The sequence below is a fragment of the Amphiura filiformis genome, chromosome 19 (genome assembly GCF_039555335.1).
Source record: "Amphiura filiformis chromosome 19, Afil_fr2py, whole genome shotgun sequence".
Taxonomy (NCBI): domain Eukaryota; kingdom Metazoa; phylum Echinodermata; class Ophiuroidea; order Amphilepidida; family Amphiuridae; genus Amphiura; species Amphiura filiformis.
The window spans coordinates 31,365,778-31,377,952 of NC_092646.1; the positions used below are offsets into that span (position 1 = coordinate 31,365,778).

Sequence of the window (12,175 nt, forward strand, 5' to 3'; positions counted from 1 at the left end):
GTTTATCCCTTACATATCCTGTGTCTTGAATAGCTATTGTAGCCCACCAACCCTGTGGTTAAGAGGCTAGGAAATAATTCATAATATCTCATACCCTAGTTTGTATGCCTTTATCTAATCCTGCCCCACATGACAAGGACTATTTAGCTCTTAAATTTGGCAAAGAGACTATTCAGTGTAGGAAATTTGTAAGCCTTTTTTATAAACATGTTTGCTTATAGCCATCACATGCTGACACATAACTGATTGGTTAATCAAAACTAGGCAGGTCATGGTCAGTATACTGAATATTTACTTTGTGATTAAGCCTATCATCTGTATAGAAAATTATGCAGCAGGCCATTTACTTCAGAAAAAGTTCAATATTAACTACATTGCACAAAACTAATTCCATTATCTATAGTTAATTGAATGTTTATTGACTCTTGTAATAACCCAGCAATGTGTGTATATAAACCTGTGTAATATATTTTCTGTTACAAAAAATTCATTTGTGTTCATAAAAGCAGGGCTATGAGACAAATTTCCCTGACAAAAGCTAGCAAGACCAAATGGCTGTGTAATTTGTTTACTTTAGTGATAATTAAGGCATCTTGCATACAATTTTCTTCGTAGTTATAAATAGCCACATTTGTTTCCTGTAGGTGGCTTAAAAACCTAAATGCAAAATGAGATCCTGTAGGTAGGAAATGAGGTGTGCGCCCTCAAGTTGGTGTAGACGTTCCTAACGAGATCTGGGAACATTCCAAATTTTATCGCTCAAAATACCATCTTTTGAGTCGATTTCCACACTGAATCGCCCTGTAGTGCTATAGAACTAACATCAGAGATACTTTGTAGCACATATTTGAGGGGTTTTTGTGCGTGTTTGTGGAGATTGAACTGGATTAAAATCCGACCACCGGTTGCTTGTGCTTTCAATTGGAATTAACATCATCCAAGATGGCGGCTCGCTACCTTTTCCACAGCGGACCTAAAATGTCTACGATGCAGTGCTAAGTATTTACGCAAATGGCCGGGTGTAGTGTATAGCAGGTGTGGGTTGTGACGGGTAACCCTATATTATTTGCCATCATGAGAGTCGTAGTTGTGTATACCATCATCACATTTCTGTGTTTGGTGACATGTTATTCTGTAACAAAACCCATCCCTTTTGCTGCACATGAAAATCATGATATTGTTGATATTGAGTCTTACCATCATGACCATTCAGTACACGTACTGAATCAACATAAATATAAGAACGCATACGGTCCAACTATGGAGATAATAGATTTATCATTTGTGATTACTGACTTCTATAACTATATTATCAACATTACTGCAATTCAATTTCAAACAGATACATATTGTGAATTTAAACATGTCCATGAAAGCTTTGTATGGTACCATGACATCCCTAAGATCATGTTTACTTTTAGATTCTTCCCAGCAAATCTGAAATTACTACTTGGTAAAAACAAAAACTCATCAAGTCGTAATGGGAAGATGAAAATTCTGGTATATCTTTGCTTATTATATATCATTCAGGCCGGTGATACAGAATTAAATCCCGGACCAGAGTTCCCTTGTAAGATCTGTCAAAAGGAATGTGACTGGAGCAAATATGCTGTCCAATGTGATTCATGTGATCACTGGTACCATGCCGAGTGTATGAACATGCATACAGTTGTTTATCATGCACTGGAGGATAGTAATATAACCCGGAATATAACCTGGATGTGTTGCGATTGTGGTATGCCCAATTTTGCTAGCTCGCTATTTAGTTCACGCTCAACCATCTTGTCAAATAGCTTCAGTTCACTTGCGTCGCTTAGTACTGAAGATGAAATTGGCTTATTATCACCAGTCGCAGCATCATCCCCAATCCAAAAATCTCATGAAGAAATGCATACTGGTGAAAGAAGGAAAAAATGGTCTCAAAAACCCAAAAATAAGAACATCCGTAAAGCTGGCCAAGTGAAGGTTATGGTATTGAATTTCCAGAGTGTCAATAACAAGGTTGCTGAACTAGCCATCTGTCTAGACTCCCACCAACCAGATGTACTCATCGGTACTGAATCGTGGTTGTCAGCTGGGGTCAGCAACAGTGAGATTTTTCCTCCTGACTATTCAATCATAAGGAAAGATAGGCCACCAAACGTGAAAGGTCAAAGTCACGGTGGCATTTTCATTGCTGTTAAAAATGACCTCATATTTTCGCATCGTGCTGATCTTGATGTTGATTGTGAGATCCTTTGGATCCAGCTTGAGCTAGTCAACACAAAAAACATCCTTATTGGAGCCTTGATTCTGGCTCTGATATTTTAGACCTGATGCAGCAATCCTTATCCAAAATTGACCTATCCAAAGGTCCCCAAATCTGGCTGGCAGGTGATTTTAACCTATCCCACATCGAGTGGGACAGCCAGTCCACACTACCCGGTTGTCAAAAACCAGGGCTGTGTCGTCAGCTTATTGAAATCTGAAATGATTTTGGGCTTGATCAGGTTGTGAAATACCCCACCAGAGGGGACAACATTTTGGATTTATTTTTCACAACCAATTCTTCTCTTGTTGAGAAAACCAGAGTTTTGCCGGGAATGAGCGATCACAACGGTATTCCTTTGATCACCATTGACACTAAACCAAAAACAAACAAAACTAAGCCTAGAAGAGTTTTTCAATTCGTTAAGGCAGACTGGTCAAGCATCAAACATGACTTGGCTGAAATTAGTTCAGATTTTTGTGATATCGTCCCTGATCTTGTGTCAGCTAATGAGCTTTGGATGGATTTTAAAAACAGAATCCAAGAGACCACTGAGAAAAATGTGCCATCACGTTTGGTTTCAGGTGGTAAGAAATTACCCTGGGTTGATCATAAAGTCAAAAATGCCCTGAGACACAAGCACAAAGCCTATAATAAAGCAAGGGCATCAAATTCTACTGAGGACTGGGAGGTATTCAGATCTCTCAGAAAACATGTCAACCGCCTCACTAGAAGTAAGTACAGGAATTACATCAGAGATGTTTGTGCAGAGTCAAACAAAAAATTTTGGTCTCTGATAAAAAGCTTGAAAAATGATACCTTTGGTATACCAACCTTAAAATCAGATGGTAATACCATCAATGACAACAAGAAGAAAGCCCAGGTGATGAACTGCCAATTTGAATCAGTATTCACACAGGAGAAAATGAACAATATACCTAGTATCAATTCAACCAAATTCCCACCTATGCCTGACATTGACATTAGGACCGACGGTGTGACTAAGCTTCTGCTTGACCTTGACGTGACCAAAGCGACTGGACCTGACGGCATACCTGCCCGTATTCTGAAGATGGGAGCGGCTGAAATCGCACCGGCACTTACAACCATCTTCAGACGTTCTCTTGAAACAGGCATTCTGCCTGATGATTGGAGATGTGCAAATATATCTCCAATCTTCAAGAAAGGGGACCGCACGAAACCTGCTAACTATAGACCGGTTTCCCTTACGTCTATAAGTTGCAAGGTCATGGAACATGTTATTCATTCAAATATCATGCGCCATCTTGACCACTTTGATATATTGACTGACCAGCAACACGGCTTTCGCCGTAATCGCTCGTGCGAGTCCCAACTTATACTGACAATACACGACTTTGCCCTGTCTCTCTCGACAGTAGGCAACAGACTGATGTTATCATCATGGACTTCAGCAAAGCCTTTGATGTTGTTCCACACAATAGGCTTATGCTGAAGCTTGACCACTATGGCATCACGCGGACCTATACATGCCTGGATTTCAGACTTCCTAATGCGAAGACAGCAGAGGGTTGTCATTGGAGGTGAGAATTCGGACTGGCACGTGTCCAATCAGGCGTATCGCAGGGCACAGTACTCGGTCCGTTACTTTTCTCTTATACATTAATGACCTACGGACAACATCACCTCCACGGTTCGACTATTCGCCGACGACTGTGTTATTTACCGGACAATTACGAACGACTTTGACGCTGACGAACTGCAGACAGACCTTGACCGGTTATCAGAGTGGGAAAAAAAGTGGCAGATGAAGTTTAACCCAGAGAAATGCTTTGTGCTTAAAATGACTCATTCACATAACCCTAAAAACACAGTTACTCACTTGCAAACACCATCCTCCAGGAAACAAACTCACACACATACCTTGGAGTAGAGATATCCAATGATTTAAAATGGAATAAACATATTAATAATATAGCAGCAAAAAGTAACAGGGCTCTGGGTTTTGTAAAAAGGAACTTACACTCATGTACAGAAGATATCAAACAACTAGCCTATCAGTCATTAGTAAGACCATCATTGGAATACAGCTCGGCGGTATGGGATCCCTATACTTCCGACCAAATTTACCAACTGGAAGCAGTGCAGAGACGAGCCATCCGTTTTGTCAAACACAACTACGACAGGAGAGCAAGTGTCACAGAAATGCTTAAGAACTCAAACTGGTCGACACTCCAACAAAGACGAAAGATAGCTAGACTTTCAACATTCCAGAAATCATATCAGGGTTACCTGTCCATCCCTATCCGAACACTACTATGCCCGGTCACGCGTCCTACTCGCCGTACCCACAGCAAATCATTCATAGAACTGTCAACAAAAAAGGACTGCCTTAAGAACTCCTTCATACCTATAACACTAAAGGAGTGGAATAGTTTGCCTGAGTCAATCGTCAGCATTGAAGAACCCAAGCAGTTCAAAGCACAAGTAACAAATCTCCAATAGCTCAACCATTAAGCGCACACCATTTTCCGGTTCGCCTTCCCCACTAGGGGTGTTGAACTGTACCAAGAAGAAGAAGGTGGCTTAAAAAAATAAATGCAAAATGAGGTTTAAAAAAATTGTTTTCCAGAGTCAAGACACATGTATCATTATTAAGCCTCATATCACTTATATATTTTCGAATAAGTGCAGAGTAGGCTAGATATGAATATTAAATGTTAGACCAAAGAAGCTGAAAGTACATGTACTATACACCTGATCTGTGAACTTGTCTTTTTTAAAGACAAATTCTTGTTCAGCCTTATTTCATTTTGCTATTAATTGGGGAGCCTGAACCTTGGGGTTCCTCACCCTCTTGATACACCGCTGAAAATATAAGCATACAGATTGCTGGTGTATATCTTACAAATAGTGTTTAGAAGTAAATACCAATGTAATTTAGGCCTCCAAACGAAGTTCCATGACTATTTCATTGACTGTTAATGACAAAATCATGATTATGATCAAAATATCAAAACAAACTGTGTTGATTGTGATGACAGAATACCAGCTAATTTCTATGATTTCTCATTACACAGTAATGATGACAGTCCAGTAGACTAATGGCTGAAGCAACTGTTCTTCAGAAGATCAAGAAGGACCTTCTATCCTGCTACATCTGCTCAGCAGAGTTGAAAGATCCAATAGCCCTTCCTTGCCTGCATGGATTCTGTTTGGATTGTCTGGAGACGTGGCATCAAGATACCCAAGACAAGACTCAAGTGATCTGCCCTGCTTGTAAGAAGTCTGCACCTGTACCTACAGAAGGAATCAGAGGATTTCCAGGTGATTTCCTTGTGCAGAATCTAAAAGAAACCATGGACAAGAAAGTAAGACGCTTTTAAAGAAAAGAAATTCAAGATCATCATCTTATTTGACACTCTTTCTTATGTGTATTGTTGTGATTGTATCCAAGTTCAAATACATCAAACTTGCAACTCAGCATTAAGTCATAACATAATCTATCAAACTTGAACTAATCTATAAAACTTGAACTAGATCAACACCCACGTGTCACTAACCTATATGTCTTATATATTGTTGAAGTAAGCACTTATATATAATAAAGATGCATTCTAGCTATGACCACCGCACAATATGGATGGCGTATAAACTCTAAGATATAATACTGAAGTTTATAACATGGTGTCAGAAGTGGGATTCAAATGGCTGAAGCACTACAAGCAACGCAGTTGAGAACCCTGGATGTATTCGATGTGGGAAAACCAGCACTGTGGAAGAAATGGCGACAAGATTTTGATATTTATCGAAAGGCAATAGAACTAGAGAAAAAGAGCAAAGTGGTACAAAGCTCTACATTCCTATATGTAATTGGAAGTGAATGCCGTGATATATATCAGACATTCGTATTTGCAAATGGAGAAGACAAAGAAGACATTGAATTGCTAATCAAAAAGTTCAAGAGGATGATTGTGATGCTACGACTATACCAATTAGCATGATATCATGTCTACCTATTTCAGATAGTAGGCTTGAAGAGTTGAAGCAAAAAACAGCAACAGACTCTGAACTAAACAAACTTAAGGCAACCATACAAAACGGTTGGCCCACAAAAAGAGATGATGTACATGTCAGTATTAGACAATATTGGAATTACAGAGATGAACTGACCATAGAAAATTAGTTAATATTTAAGACAAACCAGATTGTTATTCCACAATCAATATAATGAGAAAACTGATGCTGACAAAAATACACCAAAGTCACCAAGGGATTGAGAAATCTAAAAGGTTGGGACGAGATATAATGTTTTTGGCCTGGTATATGACAGCACAAATCAAAGAGACAATAGAAAAATGCCCAACTTGTGCTGAATACAGTTCAAGAAATCAGAAAGAACCACTAATCAACAGTCAGAATTAATAGGTAAATTTTCACGGGAAAATTTTCTGGACACGTGACACCCATGGGCGCAGACATATTAGCATTATGGAATGTGACCCGAGCACAGTGGGTGTTCTTCCAATGTATTTGAATAGGAAGAATTCTTCCTTTGAGGCAAAATAAGTTACTTGTCGCAAGTTAATAATGTGATGGTAAGAGTTTCCGTAGATAAATATTTTTTCCGTGAGATAGATATTTTTGAAATTACGTTTTGATGATATTGTGAAAAAATTAAGATAACATAATATTCAATAAATTTGCAATGTACAAATTTCTATCAAAATTATGGTCAAAATACTATTCCAATTCAAAATTACTAAGACTTGAATAGCGAGGTCACCGCCGGGGTCAGAGATCAGGCTCGAGGTTACACTCACATTGATACGCATTGGTCACGTGTCCAGAAAATTTTCCCGTGAAAATTTACCTATTAATGTTGACTGATCAACCACCATATACCCAATAGACCATGGCAAAAAGTTGGTACTGACCTATTTGAACTAGATGGTCAACAGTACTTTCTCATAGTTGATTACTACTCAAATTTCTTTGAGATAAAGCCAATCAGATCTGCCACAAGCAAAACTATAGTCAACTTATGCAAGGAACAATTTGCCCGTTATGGAATTCCGGATGAAGTTATTAGCGACTCAGGACCTTGTTATGTTGGACGCGAATTCAAAGAATTTAGTGACCAATGGGAATTTAAACACGTAAGGGTCTCAGCTCGTTATAGCCAAAGTAACGGTAAAAGCGAAAAAGCAGTACACATTGCAAAGCAATTGATCAAAAAAGCAAAGAAAGACAATAGAGATATACAACTTGCTCTATTAGACTATAGAAACATGCCACTAGAAAGCACAGGAAAATCACCCTGTCAAATGCTTTTCAGCAAGAGAACAAAAACTTTACTACCAACCTCTGACCGTTTACTACAACCTGAAGTTAGTCCAGACCTTAGTAAAAAGATCAAACAGAATCAAGCAAAACAAGAACAAACTTATGACAAAGGTGCAAAAGAGTTGCCACCACTTCACAAAGGTCAAAGTATTTGGATAAGAACTGATAAGAGATGGGAAGCAGGCAAAGTAATAGATATCGGAAATATTCCCAGATCTTATAAAGTAGCTTTAGGAGATGGAAAAACATATATCAGAAACATGCAGGAGAGATTTGAAAGTTAACAGAACTAGCTTTAACCCCTTTGATTATGATGATGAAGACACAACACAAAATGACAATCCACAAGAAACTCATGAAACTGACCAAAACACAGCACAAAGGACAAACGATAATCATGATAATAATACCAACAGCAGTCATGGTAACCAATATTAGCAGTACAACTCAGCAATATAAAACCAAATCTGGCAGAGTTGTATCGCCACCAAAATACTATGGGTATAATACAAACCAAAGTTAAACACACATTAGTGTGTAGGGTATAGGTAAAAAACGGAAATGGAAACGACTATGATTTAATATGTTTATGACAATGATTTTTATTTTTAATTTTTTATCATTACAATCCTGCTGTAATTGATTTTTAGAATTATGCTTTTAGAATGCAACCTGCATAGTTAGTGCATAATGCGAAATAGCCAGTTTCATAGTTCATAAATATGTGAGTTGATGTTAAATGTGTTTTACTACTATTGAAAGTGTTGAAGCACATTCAGAATGTTACAGAGATTTTCAAACTGAAATATATCATTTAAATAATAATGAATGATATCAGAATGCATAATGGATTTAATAAATGATTTCTTTAATACATGTAGAAATCTACATATGCTTTATGGACAAAATGGACATAACTGGACGCTTTAAGCTAAATGCTATAATTGCTTAATAGACTATTGGACTTCCGCAACGAAAGACTATCCTGAATGTTTATATTTGACTTTGCATGAATATATGCCAACAACTTTAATATTTTAATGACAGTGCACTACGAGTTGTGTTATTTTAAAGTGACAATCACATTTCGTTTAAAAATCATATTTACTGTTTTTAACATTACACGTCATGATCTTGATATTTCAAAATTTACATATTCAATGCTTATCTCATTAATTATGTTGATATTTTGAAATCCACCAAAATTTATATTATCTTGACATGTCTCTTTCTAAGAAGAAACAAATCATTTTAAGAGAAGGGATGTTGTGATTGTATCCAAGTTCAAATACCTCAAACTTGCAACTCAGCATTAAGTCATAATCTATCAAACTTGAACTAATCTATAAAACTTGAACTAGATCAACACCCACGTGTCACTAACCTATATGTCTTATATATTGTTGAAGTAAGCACTTATATATAATAAAGATGCATTCTAGCTATGACCACTGCACAATATGGATTGGCGTATAAACTCTAAGATATAATACTGAAGTTTATAACATGTATGACCTTTACACCTTTCTGTATTTCTTATCACTTATAAAATTTCCATTCTTAATTCAGTCTACAGATACACCATGTAATGTGTGTGGAAAGAAAGCAAAATTTCACTGCATAGACTGTAAGAAACCACTTTGTCAACAGTGTCTCACCAATTACCACAATGCCTTCACAAAAGATCACCACATTGTCACCATTGAAGAGCTTCAGTCAGGTCAAATCACCACTGAAGGTAGAGTCTGTGAGGTACATGGTGAGCAGGTAAGGTACTATTGCGAGACAGAAGACAAACAAGTCTGCGTGGACTGCATCAGTCTCAAGACGTGTCCTACTGAACATGACAGAGTGACCTTGAAGGAAGCAGCCAAGAAGCAAGTAAATTTGATAGATGATTTGAACAAGAAATCTGCTAATAACAAAAAGAAGTTTCAAGATGCTATTAAGAACACTAGATTAGTATTAGGTACTCTGAATGATTCCAAGAAACAGGCCACAGCTGAAGTTGTAAATTGTAGACAACAGTACATAGATCAGGTAAATCAAGTATTTGATAAGGAGTTACTCAAAATTGACAAGATACATGAAGATAGGGTCAATGATATAGCAAATAAAAAGAAGGTACTTGAGTCAGAAGTAGGGAAAATTGAAGAAGCTGAAATGCAAGCTTCAGAATTTACTGCTTCTAATTCAGACTTCTTGCTCACCTACAAGTATTACTCCTTGTCCATGAAACTGAATGAGTTATCATTGGTAGAACCAGTTGAAGCAACTGAATCCCTAGGCCATCTGACATTTGAAGGTCTTCCCATAATTGTCCCAAATATTGGGTATTTGATGCAAAGAGAGAGATGGAGACTTACTGGGCAATTCCCTTTAAGTGGTATGAAAAATCCCCATGGAATTGCCCTAAATCGTGAGGGGGATATTGTTGTTACAAGCTATGAAAAAGGTGTCAAGGTTTTTTCTAGAAGTGGTTTGGTCAACTATTCCTTCATGAATGATTCTAGCAAAATAACAGGCATAACAGTTTCTAATGACAACAGGTATATTGTTACAGGTGGAAATGAGTATAAAGGCCTACAATTCTTCACCAATGAGGGCAAATATTTGTCCTGTGTCCCTGTCACTGATGCCATTGATAATAAATCATATGTGAATTCTGTTGCTGTTGATACAAATGATCAAATCATAGTAGGGTTAGTCAGTAACACTATATCCATCCACTATGCAGATGGGTCTCTCATCTCCAAATTTGCAACAACAAAAAAACCATTCCGTCTTGCAGCTACGTCTGAAGGTGAAGTAGTTTGTTCTTCCCTTGACGGAAAGTGTCTAGAATTAATGGATTACTCTAGTTCTAATGCCAGGGTAGTAAAGCCTCCTCCAAAAGTCAAGAAATGGGTCCCTGGTTATGTGTGCTCTAGACAAGGAGAGATCTTTGTATCAAATCAAGCAGCAGGTGACCCAACAGGTATATTCAGATATACAAGTAAAGGACATTACCTAGGTTGTGTTACCACAGAGGTTAATGACCCTAGAGGACTTTCAATGTCACAAGATGGTATGGAGTTGTTCGTTGTAGAACAAGATAGTTGCCAAGTCAAAATCTTCCATAGAGAATGATCTTATTTCTCTTGCATTTCTTTCAATGCATTTAGTCAACAGGACTTTGAAATGGGAAATAAAGACCTTATGATATGGAGATTGATTTGGGTACTGATTTTATCATTCAGTGGACATGAATCACAACATAACCATACAATATATAACCGTATTAATCAGCTCTTAATCAGCACCGGAAATTAGCAGGTCTGCATACTCACGGCGTATTGTAACCATGCTGATCGCGTATGTGGTAGAGACGACAATTACGCGCTACCTTGTGTCGCGCGCCAACTGTGCATCGCACTGTATTACATGGCCTGAAGAGGCAGAGTCGCATGACAGAAAACTGTAAAAGCATGCATGTTTGAGAGTTTGGAGTATACCTTGATTATTTTAGGATTGTGGTGTTGTTTATTTTTCTATTTGTTTATATTAAATAATAAATTTGTTATCCCCTGTCTGTTAATGCAATACGAAAAACCTGGTTCGAGGTCGTATCACACTTGGCCCGCGGCCTTGTGTGATATGACCTCGAACTAGTGATATTTTTCGTATTGCATTAGGGGATATTTAATAGTATCAGGCCCTTCACAATTGATTCTGAGTTTGCTGTTCAACATTTTGAAAATAGGACGAGGTGACTTTTAATTATTAATTATCTATTATTTTCTTTATTTAGTAGTTATCACAACCAATTATCAACCCGTTTTGACGGGAGTCGGCATTTAATTATTTTATTAATATGCTTACTTTTACGCATAGTATAAGGTGAAGTTATGCTGTTTGTTTATTCATCATTATTGTTGATATGATTCATGTTAGAAAGTAGCAAGTAAAAGTCATTAAAAGTTATTTTAAAGGAGAAAATCCAAAATCAAAATAAAATCATTAAATATTTTGCAATTTTCAATTTTGGACGCAGGCGGTTAACAGTAAACTAAGAATTTAGTGTGAAGGCCGAAGGGCCTATATCAGAACTAAAATACTGTGTTAATTTTAAACAGCTATGGATGGAAGGTGTTTGTTAGGGTTGTTTAAGTCAAAATCCAAAATTATATAAGTCATTTCTGAACTAAACCCCTTCACCGGGTCACTTGTGCCTGGCCGAAGTTTAGTCAGTGTTATCCCTTATCTTATGAGATCATTTTTGGACCATAATGTACATAAGGACCAGTGATTACACTGACAAAATTTCATCGGTATAGCTCTTACACTTCTGGGTGATGTCAAAAACTTTTGGATACCCCCTTGTAAATACACATTTCTTGGTGTTGTATATCATCTTGATAGTTTATTTTTATAATACTAGAAGTGTTTGATATTGCGATTGAATTGAATGGGGTGACGTTGGTCTAGAATTTGAGGAGGTACGTAGTGGATACTTGGGATCCGGAGATGTCCTGTAAACATATTGTATGGTTTTGTGTGTAATATGGCCAACTGTTTCACTGTAGATTATTTATTATGTTAGTGGGTTTATATGAAGAAGTC

At 37.3% G+C, this 12,175-nt stretch overlaps 1 protein-coding gene across 1 annotated transcript in view; it reads right to left on the reverse strand.

Moving 5' to 3' along the window:
• Positions 1–12,175, reverse strand: part of LOC140141182 (uncharacterized) — a 574,562-nt gene that overhangs the window by 127,940 nt on the left and 434,447 nt on the right. The window lies entirely within an intron of this gene.